The sequence below is a fragment of the Ursus maritimus genome (assembly GCF_017311325.1).
Source record: "Ursus maritimus isolate PB19 chromosome X unlocalized genomic scaffold, ASM1731132v1 scaffold_X1, whole genome shotgun sequence".
NCBI classification, from domain to species: domain Eukaryota; kingdom Metazoa; phylum Chordata; class Mammalia; order Carnivora; family Ursidae; genus Ursus; species Ursus maritimus.
The window spans coordinates 77,665,572-77,676,205 of record NW_024423319.1 but is presented as its reverse complement, the minus strand read 5'-3'; the positions used below and the strand labels follow the sequence as shown (position 1 = coordinate 77,676,205).

At 40.0% G+C, this 10,634-nt stretch overlaps 1 pseudogene; it reads left to right on the top strand.

Annotated features, from left to right (window-relative positions):
• Nucleotides 1-230: 230 nt before the first annotated feature.
• Nucleotides 231-991, top strand: LOC121101022 (annotated as a pseudogene).
• The last annotated feature ends 9,643 nt before the right edge of the window (nucleotides 992-10,634 follow it).

Here is a 10,634-nt window from a genome sequence, read left to right as displayed (position 1 = left end):
ATTTATTTATTTATTTATTCTAATTGAAGTATGGTTAAAACATAATGTGACATTAGTCTCTTGGGTATGACATAGTGATTTGACAAGTCTATACGTTATGTTGTGCTTGCAAGTGGGACTACTATCTGTCACCATATAATGCTATTACAATACCATGGACTATATTTCTTATGTTGTACCTTTCATCCCTGTGACTTATTCATTCCTTAACTGGAAGCTCTATGTTGATTTCTAAAATTTGCCTGATGATTTCTAAAGAGACTTTCCAGGAAATCACAGCAGCCTGTCATCCTTCCTTCTCAGAATTGCTAATAATGAGCCTCAGTGACCTGAATCCCAGTCCTGGCACCTTCTAACAGAAGGGCTGCTCCAGCAGTGGTACAGGGATGAGAAAAGCCTACAAGAGAGGCGGTGGGAAAGATCAGTGTCCAATCGGAGGAAGACAATATTTCTGGGACATATGAGATGAAGACACCTAGATCATGTGGCACCTTACCAGGTTCAAAGGAAAACCAGAATCTCTTCCACAGGTGATAGATATTAGAATATATTTCAGATGTGAATGTCAATGTTGATATTGCCAGAGCCATAGGCCAAATGTCTCTAAGATGCCTGCAGACAGGAAATCAGCCCTACATCCTTCCTTCTGGGAAATGTTGGTTCAGGGCCTCAGTGGCTTAACCCTTAGCCTGGATACCAACTGGCCTGGCCTTCTGCCAGAAGGAGTGCTTCAACTGCAGGAGTTGGGGGAGAAGTTCCAACTGGAGATGCAGCAGGAAAGCAGAAGAATATTTCAGAGTTTCCTAAAATAGTGGTTAAAAGAAAACTGAGATTCTCATCCTCACATGACAGAGATCTGAATGGATTCAGGCATAAATGCTGATGTTGCCACATTCTGGGCACAGAATCCTTTTGGGAGCCAAAGAGGAAGCAATAGTCAGAGAAATAATAAGGACAGAAGTATGATTGGAAATCCTATCAATGTGAAAGCTGATCTAATCCCAGGAAGGTCCTAGTCTTTCCTGCTGATAATTTTAGCATCCCTTTGGGCATCGTGGGGGGTGCTAGTCTATAGAAAGGATGACTGTGTAACAATAATTCCTAAATCCCCATGATATGGTTCAAATGATGCCAGTTGTCTTCCTTCCTTGAGATTTTGTTTTTACCCCATATCTTAATGTCAAAAATGCACAAAATATTCATGTCCTGTGAATCTCTTTGTAATTTCTATGTGCTTTTGTCCCATTTTATTGACTGCCTCCACAAAGAAGAACTAGGTCTGATAGAATGCATGTGTGTAGTAGAGTTGAATTATTGAGAGGAAGTCAATGATGAGATCATTGATGAGATCCAGTTTCAAGAATCTGAAAAAAGAGGATGCACAGGAGAAGTAGCCACACATCACACGGTTTTGAGTTAAACATTCGATTGAGGTAACCTACAGGTAAGTAAGTTTCACTCCTTAACAAGGGAATATCACACTCTCTTGAAGAAATTTATGATGTGTTGCCTCAATCATGAATACCAAATAGATGTGCATTTCAGAGTCCAGAGTGCACTTCAAAGGAACATAATTTTAAAATGCAGGTTTATCTACTGGTATTGATTTTTGTCCTGCCAGTGAAGAGTTGATTAAATTTAAATGCTAGGGCAGCTCATCACAATATCTCAAGGGAGGTTCTAAAGGTATAGACTCCCAAAAAAAAGAGGAGGGAGGAGGCCTTGGAAGATATTTGGTTCACCATGGGGTGCCATAATTGGAGCAGCTGTTGAAGCAGCCTGGCAGGATAAACCTCCTCCCTTACTGGTTGGCAGTGGGAAGCAGTTTCCTATGGAAGAGTATAGGAGTTGCCTACAGGAGCCCTATGTGAGCAACTGTGTGTTCATGCTGGTGCCACTGACTGGTTTTTCAATGTCACTCCCCATTCTCAGATGCCCCTCATGTGGTTATTGTGCAGAGGATCAACATCTCTGTGTGACTAGAAGACTGTGTCAGGGGTTCAGTTGCATATTTTAGTTTTCATGACATTTAACTGATTTAATTTCTCCATGTTACTCTCTAGACTCCTCTAATTTTACCAGACCAAGTAAGATAACCTTCTTCAAATGTGAAAATACACTTTCTTCTGGGTTCACCTGCTTTCTGATGTAGTTAATATGGACTGGGATTTTATCCTGTGATCTCATCAGAGAATTTGAGAAGTAAAATAACCCTGCCATGATTTCCCCCCCAATCCAAAGATAACTTGTTTGTTCAACACTTGAGTTTGCAATACTTTTATGTAAGTCATGAAATCAGCTATAGAAAGAGTTACCCTTGATTTAAGATATAAGTGCACCATTTTTTACCATAATTTTATCACTATAAGTGATTAAAATGTTTCTTTTTTCCTTCTTCATTGTGTTTTTAAGATCATCCCTCTTTTTTTTTGTTAAGAGCTGTGTATTGCTTCTATAATTGCAGTAAAAAACTTTCTTCCTCTACCTGCCTAATCTTCCTCTTTATTTCTTCACCTTGGTGGTTGTTACACTGATTTTTCTCTTTGTACACTTCCTTATTTTTTGTTCTCTTCCGAATGCACAATGGAAACTTTTGTTTTTGTTGTTTTTTAATATTCAGAAAGAAAAAAAAACTGACTAGGAGGAGGAACACAAATCTATGTGGCAGCAGTCCTATTTCTTTGGATAATCAGATGAGCCACACCAACTGCCAACATGAACTCCTTCTATGCCTGCTCCCCTAAGTGGCTAGAGGAATCCAAAATGGCCAGGCACACAAGCTCAGCTTCCACTTCTGTGGACCCATTACTGCATTATCTGGTGAAAATTTTCATCCCTTAGGTAATAAGACCTACAGCTCAGCAGAGCCCACTGTCATGGGGATTGGAAGGAAATGTGTTGAGTGATTCTACCAATCTCCCACTTTTACCTCCTATTTCTCCTATCTGGTTGTCCTTTCTATGGGAGAGGCAGCCCTGTGTACTTTTCTCTGAGTTAATTAAATACTTTTTGTGTTTTAATTTTTTCACAACAATTGACTGACAATTTTTACCTCTTTTTAATTTATTTTCTTAGTTGTTGCCCTTTTACCTCCTATTTCTCCTATCTGGTTGTCCTTTCTATGGGAGAGGCAGCCCTGTGTACTTTTCTCTGAGTTAAGTAAATACCATTGTGTTTTAATTTTTTCACAACAATTGACTGACAATTTTTACCTCTTTTTAATTCATTTTCTTAGTTGTTGCCCTTGGGTTTATCATACATGGTTTTAATTAATTGGAATCTACCTTCAAATAATATTATCCCTCTTCATGTGTAGTGAAAGGACCTTATAACAGTATATCCCCAATTACTTCTTTGTATTCTTTCTCTTGTGGACACCAGAATGTGTTTCCCTAACTCAGTCAGATGTGAGTCTTCACAAGAACATTTTATCATCTTTTTTTTTTTTTAAATGCTCGGCCACAGGTTTTTTTTATTTATTATTTTTTTAAATATTTTTTATTATATTATGTTAGTCACTATACAGTACATCCCTGGTTTTTCATGTAAAGTTCCATGATTCATTAGTCCCGTATAATACCCAGTGCACCATGCAATACATGCTCTCCTTACTACCAATCACCAGCCTATCCCATTCCCCACCCCCTCCCCTCTGAAGCCCTCAGTTTGTTTCTCAGAGTCCATAGTCTCTCATGCTTCATTCCCCCTTCTGATTAACCCCCTTTCTTTATCCCTTTCTTCTCCTACCGATCTTCCTAGTTCTTATGTTCCATAGATGAGAGAAACCATATGATAATTGTCTTTCTCTGCTTGACTTATTTCACTTAGTGTTATCTCCTCCAGTGCCATCCATGTTGCAGCAAACGTTGAGAAATCGTTCTTTTTGATAGCTGAATAGTATTCTGTTGTATATATGGACCACAACTTCTTAATCCAGTCATCTGTTGAAGGGCATCTCATCTCTTTCCACGATTTAGCTATTGTGGACAGAGCTGCTATAAACATTGGGGTGCATATGGCCCTTCTCTTCACTACTTCTGTATATTTGGGGTAAATACCCAGTAGTGCAATGGCTGGATCATAGGGTAGCTCAATTTTTAACTTTTTAAGGGACCTCCACACTGTTTTCCAGAGTGGCTGCACCAACCTGCATTCCCACCAACAATGTAGGAGGGACCCGCTTTCTCCACATCCTCTCCAACAATTGCTGTTTCTTGCCTTGACAATTTTTGCCATTCTAACTGGTGTAAGGTGGTATGTTAGTGTGGTTTTGATTTGAATTTCCCTGATGGCTAATGATTTTGAACATTTTTTCATGTGTCTGTTAGCCATTTCTATGTCTTCATTGCAAAAGTGTCTGTTCATATCTTCTGCCCATTTTATGATTTGTTTATTTGTTTCTCATGTACTGAGTTTGAGAAGTTCTTTGTACATCTTGGATACCAGTCTTTTATCTGTAGTATCATTTGCAAATATATTCTCACATTCCGTGGGCTGCCTCTTAGTTTTTTTGACTGTTTCCTTGGCTGTGCAGAAGCTTTTTATCTTGATGAAGTCCCACAAGTTCATTTTATCTTTTCTCTTGCCTTTGGATATGTGTCATGAAAAGGGTTGCTGTGGCTGATATCGTAGAAGTTGCTGCCTATGCTCTCCTGTGGGATTTTATCATTTTATATCTACAGAACTGTTACTGTTACATTTTAACAGCCATTGCTCCCCAAAGTGCTCAAATTCTGTCTTAAATGCCATTTCTGTCTGACATTGAGGGCATATGAGGACTCAGAAAGAGAAGGTGCTGGCAGGTATGGTTTCATAATATCTTTTGGATGCCACTGGACCCCGATGAGAAGGAATGAACTAGAGAAAAGTACATTTTCACGACAGAAGGGAATGCAGGGGTTACCAGAGGTACCTGTCAATAGATAGGGCTGGAAGGAAATTGCTATACAGCTGGCCTTATTCTGCAGAAGACAGAATGTAGGCCTGGGGCAAGAGTGTTGGAAGACTGATCAATATTAGTCAAAGTTAGAAATTGCCTAAAGGCACTCTCTTAATTTGTTCTTATGGAGCATGTCCGTAAAGAGTGAGATTGAGGATACAGACTCGGATCACTAGCTGGGGTGCTGCTAAGACCAGCAGTCAGAGTGTCCAGGTAGGGCGAGCCTCTCCTCCATGAAGGAAACAATGGAAAGAGCCTGTGTTTTGGTGCTGGTGCCATTGGCTTAAATGTTCCAAGTGCCTCTCCTTGTTTTCTGGTGCCCTTATTGGAGTGCATGTGAATAGCTCCTTCACTCTTGCTGTGTGGGAACCAGAGCACCATTGTATTGTTTTAATATTTGTCTTAGAGTGGACATGCTTCTTTGTATGTCATGGGGCAAAAGGTATTAAGATTGGTAATTGTGCCCCTTAATGATTACCACCCTCTAAACAGACGATAGCATTATTTGGATGGGAAAACTTGTTCAGCTTAGTGGTGGTTTGTAGGCAATGATATCTGCAGGTGTATGTTATAGCAAAAATTATAGCAAAAGTCAGCTAAGTCTTGTGTGCCCTGAAAGGAATTCAGAACACATAAGTTTAGGTGATTAGAGTTTTGCTATTGGGATCTCATTAGAGAACTTAAGACCTGAAATGGATTTGCAAGCACTCTCACCTAATTCAGGAGGTGTGACTGAAGGATTTCCTTAGGAACTCAAAGGCTTAGGTTTTATTATCAGCACACACGTGTGTGCACATGCACATGCACATCCATGTGAATCTATGTGTGAGGAGTGGATGAGGGTGAGGTGATCACAATGGCTCCAATCTGTGGCTGTGACAATTGCTATAAATCACACTCAATGAAAATCTTCACTTGGTGATATTTCACCTTCTTTATCTCCCAAATCTTCTCAATGCTACAGGGGAAAAATGTAATTATCCCCACTTCTCATCATGAAAACTGAGTTTTAGGGAAGTTAAAAGCTATCATATGGTTTCACTCATATGTGGAATTTCATGAACAAACAGATGTTCATAGGGAAAGGGAGGGAAAAATAAAATAAAACAAAAAGAGAGGGGGAAATGATAAGATACTCTTAACTATAAGAATCAAACTGAGGGCTTCTCAAAGGGAGGTGAGGGTTGGGGTAACTGGGTGATAGGCATTAAGGAGGGCCATGGTGTACTGAGCATTGGGTGTTGTATGCAATGAATGAATAACTGAACTCTACATCTGAAACTAATGATACACTGTATGTTAACTAATTGAATTTAAATAAAATAAGTTAAAAATTTTTTAAAAAGCTCTCAGAAGGTCACACAGTTAGCAATATAGGGGAGATGAGATTCAAAGCTCTAAGCTGACTGTTTTCACCAAAGCCAATGGCTCTATGGGTTGGTTTCTGAAGACCAGCCCAACCATCTCCTGGTCATTTTACCAATCACAAAATTCCTAACCCCCCCTTGCCACCTCCCACTTTATGCTTTTCTGGCTGTGGTGGTGGAGTACAAAGAGAAATTGCAGAGGCAACCCCTGTCTTTGGGAATAGGCATTTAACCAAGGGAGAAATCTAATGTCCATGGATGTCTTAGAAGACACTTAATGGATTCCCCTTAGGGCCCCAGAAGCCATCCCTTCATGCTGCAGTGCTACTCTCTGTAGATGTAGTGGAAATGGTAATGTGACTGGTAATGTGACCACTCTGTCCCCTACCCATTAACTAGATACAGATCCTTGGTCTTCTAAGGCAACATAAATATTAACATTGGGAATAGTAATGAGAAACTAACATTACTGGGTACTTACCACGTTCTGGGAACACTAACACCTTGATTCATTTAATCTTACAACAACCTTCTTTTTTTCCAATTTTTTTTATTTTAATGTTTTTTTATTTTATTATGTTAGTCACCATACAGTACATCCCTGGTTTCTGATGTAAAGTTCGATGATTCATTAGTTGCGTATAACACCCAGTGCTTACAACAACCTTCTGTGGTAGGTACTAATATAATCCATACTTTATAGCAGTGATTCTGAGGACTAGAGATGGTGAAACCCAGGTTTATCTGACTCCAAGTCCATAGGTATGACCACTTAACTGTACTGCATACCTACCATGTTGTAGATGCCTCTAGAACACTACTGGCGCTGACAGAATATAGGACTCTGAATCCTAGCTGTATTTATGGTCCCTGAAATGGTTGTCACCATCAAAAAGCATGTACTGAAAGATCTCAGGATTCTCTTTATTGTGAAAATTTCACAAAGACTTTTGTACCACAAATACTTTTGTGACCCCATAGACACTTCACAGCCTTGTCTCAGTCCATCCATATATTCATCTGTCCAACTGTCCATCCATCCATCCATCTTACCTTTCCATTCATCTGTGCACATAGGTATGAAATCATGACTCCGTCCCTCTATGTATCCAAGAAATGCTTTGAGAACCTCCATAGGCAAAGAACTGAATCAAACCTCACACCCTATCAAAAAGGTCTGGCATCATCCTGTGAGGCAGGGCAATGGATCCTCTGAAAGGACCTTCTTACTTTCAAAACTCTGGTTTTCTGTTGTCTTTTCTGGGCTTGATTGTCTCCTTTGGGAATTATGTGACATGTTTAGCAGCAGCTCATAGAAAAAAGGCTTTTGATGCAGCCATGCTTTATATGTATCTTTCCAGGTGCTAAATCGCTGAAATTCTCCCTATGGTCAATAGCAAAACACTACAAACCACTCAAATGGCCTAGAAGCACTTCAGAAGTGGATCTTGAGTGGTGCTTTCCAACTCATATGCATCCCAGAGCAGTTCAGTTCAATTCGAAGATGTACATTATTTGGGGATCAAATGTTCATATGTTAGTTAAACCTCTCCCTGTGTTGTAAAACCACATCTCCATCCACTCTTTTATAGGATTTATCTGTAGGTATTTATTCAAGGTTCATTCACTTGCCTTCTGATTTGTCTGGATCACGTTATAGACCCATAGCACATGAGTTTGATGTGGACAAAGCTAGGTGTAATTAATCCACAAGGTCACACATAACATGACAAAAATGAAGCTCTCCATTTTCCTCTCATACAGGTTGTGCTGAGTACCCACTGGGGGCTGGAACCTAGGAAGTTCTGTAATATAGTTGTAGCTCACAAGCAGAGCCCACTGGGACTGATACAAAGGAGCCCAAGGTTGCAGTGTTACTGGGCACATAACTGTCTTGGTCTGTGTTTCCCCTTTAGAAGGTATAGATGGCCTATTTCTGCTCTGCAGAAGTCTTGGCCATGTGGTTGATGCTTAGGTGTATCTGAATATACATTCCATGCTTTGGACTCTCTCAATCTGAGATACACATGAAAGGCCCCACCAAGATACTTCTCCATATAGAAACCAAGAAAGACCAGTGGAATCTCCTATTAGAACACTCCATGTAGATTTTGGGCAAGATGCTCTGACATGTAGGATCCCTAGAAAGATGTATGCTTGCTAGGATAATTTCCAACTCTGCATCCTTGTTCCGCGGCAGATCTTCCCAAATGGGATGGACTTCTTGCATGGACTTCTCTCTTGAAATTGACTTTTTCAATCAAGTGCCTAGCCTTGAATCTGGAAAGCTATGTTAAAGGAGCAAGAAACACCAAGCTGTGGCATTGTGGGAAGATTCTCTTATTTGCCATCTTAATGCTCATCAGTGCCCCAAAATTGCTGCAGGATTCCTGTGAAAGAAACTCTTAGTAGACTTATTCTCACCCCCTGGTAAGTGACCTCATTCCCACCTATCTTTAGGCAGAAGAGGGTATCTCATGATGGAAGCTGGAAAAGTATTCATTCTCCCTTGTTGAACATGTCTAAAAACATGGCTACTATATATCTCTTGCTGTCTCCTGAATATCACTGGTGAACTGTGGAACCAATCTCAGGTACTGATGGGTCAAGGATATTGGGAAAATAGACCAGAGATCCAGGCCTAGAAGTCTGGATGGGGGGAGAGAGAGAGAGAGAGAGAGAGAGAGAGAGAGAGAGAGAGAGACTTGGAGGGAGAGATTTGGAGAGAAAAAAAGAATTCTGAGCCTCCTGAGGTGAACTGGGGCTCATTTCTGAGAGCCTATATTGACCAAAAATTATAGTAGCAGATCAAATTAAATGGTGTTTGGAGATGTCCAGAATGTCATACCCTAGCACAATGGCTAAAGAAATTCCAGGGGCCAGGTGGCAAGATTATAGCAGGCCAAGAGGGGAGGTTGAGACCTTTGGTGGAGTCATTGGTGCCAGTTGAATTCAATTCACTCTGGGAAATTGCAAGCCTCTACAGCCATATCTATCTAATGGAGGAGCCATTCATGCTTTTTTCTCTCTAAAGTGTCCTAAGTGGAAAAGCAACGTAGTGAAATAACTTATTCTGAATTTCCGAAGCTGTGTTTCAGCATGCTCTCAATATCTGAGCTGCCTCAATCCATCAAAGACTCAAGGACTCAGAGATGTTCTATTGCAGTTACTTTTAAAGGAGAATCTAGGAGTGCCTGGGTGGCTCAGTTGGTTGAACATCTGACTCTTAATTTCAGCTCAGGTCATGATCTTTGGATCTTGGGATCAAACCCCATATTAAGCTCCACATGGGGCTCCATGCTCAGCATGGAGTCTGCTTGAGATTCACTACAGTTTGATGGCAAAATAACAGAGTCAGTACATAACAAATCTCCTAAGTGGGTTTTGTAAACTCTCATGCTCATTGGACAGAATCAAAGGAGCTGTGGGTTCTTCCCATGGGCACGATGAAGTAACGTTGTTAGAGGACAGATGAAACAAGTGGATTTCCTGCAGATTTCCTGTGAAAAATTCAAATGACCTTTAGTGTGGAAATGGTAGCATAATTCTGGTAAGTGGAAGCTACAATTCTAATCTAAGCCCCTCTTCATCTCCTCCTTTGATAGTAAAATTATTCTTTACCTGCCCCAACCCCTCCAACTCTTGCCCCCTGCCATCAGTTCTGAAGCAGAGCTGTTTCCACAACTGCCCATCTCTGCCTTCATACATAGAGTTTAAAATGAGTCAATTAGAGAAAGACAATTATCATATGATTTCACTCATGTGGAATTTAAGAAACAAAACAGATGATCATAGAGGAAGGGAAGGAAAAATAAAATAAGACAAAATCAGAGAGGGAGACTCTTAACTATGGGAAACAAACAAGGTAACTGGAGAGGAGGTCAGGGGGGAACGGGGTAACTGGTTGATGGGCATTAAGGAGGGCACTTGATGTAATGAGCACTGGGTGTTATATGCAACTGATGAATCACTGAACTCTACCTCTGAAACTAATAATACACTTTATGTTAATTGAATTTAAATAAAATAAAATTTAAAAATTAATTAATTAATTAATTAATGTTCGTGCCTGGATAGCATTTCAGACCTACTGAGTCAGAATCTCCAGTGATAGGTCCCCAAGAATTTCTCTCTCCCTCTGCCTCTGCCCCTCCTTCCTGCACTCTCTTTCTCTCTCAAAACAAACACATAAAATCTTAAAAAATAAGATATGGAATTTGTCACATTCTTCACATATAAATATTCATTTTTGAATACAGTTGGAAGAAGAAAGAAAGAAAGAAAGAAAAGAAAGAAAGAAAGAAAGAAAGAAAGAAAGAAAGAAAGAA